The sequence below is a fragment of the Triticum urartu genome, chromosome 3 (assembly GCF_003073215.2).
Source record: "Triticum urartu cultivar G1812 chromosome 3, Tu2.1, whole genome shotgun sequence".
NCBI lineage: Eukaryota > Viridiplantae > Streptophyta > Magnoliopsida > Poales > Poaceae > Triticum > Triticum urartu.
The window spans coordinates 676,563,658-676,565,553 of NC_053024.1; positions in this window are offsets into that span (position 1 = coordinate 676,563,658).

Sequence of the window (1,896 nt, forward strand, 5' to 3'; positions counted from 1 at the left end):
AGTATCTTTTTCTTAGACCATGAGATCGTGTAACTCCCGGATACCGTAGGAGTGCTTTGGGTATACCAAACGTCACAACGTAACTGGGTGACTATAAAGGTAGACTACGGGTATCTCCGAAAGTGTCTGTTGGGTGACATGGATCAAGACTGGGATTTGTCACTCCGTATGACGGAGAGGTATCACTGGGCCCACTCAGTAATGCATCATCATATTGAGCTCAAAGTGACCAAGTGTCTGGTCACGGGATCATGCATTACGGTACGAGTAAAGTGACTTGCCGGTAATGAGATTGAACGAGGTATTGGGATACCGACGATCGAATCTCGGGCAAGTAACATATCGATTGACAAAGGGAATTGCATACGGGGTTGATTGAATCCTTGACATCATGGTTCATCCGATGAGATCATCGTGGAGCATGTGGGAGCCAACATGGGTATCCAGATCCCGCTGTTGGTTATTGACTGGAGAGTCGTCTCGGTCATGTCTGCTTGTCTCCCGAACCCGTAGGGTCTACACACTTAAGGTTCGGTGACGCTAGGGTTATGAAGATATGTATATGCAGAAACCCGAATGTTGTTCGGAGTCCCGGATGAGATCCCGGACGTCACGAGGAGTTCCGGAATGGTCCGGAGGTAAAGAATTATATATAGGAAGTGCTGTTTCGGGCATCGGGACAAGTTTCGGGGTTATCGGTATTGTACCGGGACCACCGGAAGGGTCCCGGGGGTCCACCGGGTGGGGCCACCTATCCCGGAGGGCCCCATGGGCTGAAGTAGAAGGGAACCCAGCCCATAGTGGGCTGGGGCGCCAGCCCCTATAGGCCCATGCGCCTAGGGTTTCCACCATGGAAGAGTCCATGTGGTGGAAGGCACCCCTAGGTGCCTTGGGGGGGAGGGAAACCTCCCCTTGGCCGCCGCCCCCCTAGTAGATCTCATCTACTAGGGCCGGCGCCCCCCCCATGGCACCCCTATATATAGTGGGGGGGGGGGAGAGGAGGGATTTGAGACCAGCCCCTGGCGCCTCCCTCTCTCCCCGTTACGTCTCTCCCTCGTAGTCTTGGCGAAGCCCTGCTTCTGTGACGCCCTGCATCCACCACCACGCCGTCGTGCTGCTGGATCTTAATCAACCTCTCCTCCCCCCTTGCTGGATCAAGAAGGAGGAGACGTCTCCCGTCCCGTACGTGTGTTGAACGCGGAGGTGCCGTCCGTTCGGCGCTGGTCATCGGTGATTTGGATCACGTCGAGTACGACTACATCATCACCGTTCTTTTGAACGCTTCCGTGCGCAATCTACAAAGGTATGTAGATGCATTAGATGACTCGTTGCTAGATGAACTCCTAGATGATCTTGGTGAAACGAGTAGGAAATTTTTTGTTTTCTGCAACGTTCCCCAACAGTCTGGGGCATAACGTGCTAGCTTACTAAACTCCTCCACATACTGGCCAACTGTCCGTCCTCCTTGGCGCAAGTTATGAAACTCACACTTCTTCATGGCCATTGCTCCTGCTGAAACATGGGCAGTACGAAAAGCCTGCTGAAACTGATCCCATGTGACAGTGTCGACTGGGAAGGTGGCTATGAAATTCTCCCACCAGGATGCTGCGGGTCCTTCTAACTGATGTGCGGCAAACTTCACCTTCTCCGCATCTGTGCATCCTACTGTGGTCAACTCCCTAGCTATCTTGCAGAGCCAATCATCTGCTACTATCAGTTCGGTGCTACTGGAAAACACCGGCGGATTCAGCCTAAGAAAACGGGCTAAGTGGTCAACAGGTGGTGGTGGTGGTGGGTTGTTGTTGTTGTTCCCCTGATTCTGATTCTGAACTAGCAGCTGCATCAGGGTGTTCTGCTGCTGGATCAACTGGGTGAGCTCCGGCGGAAAGGCAAATC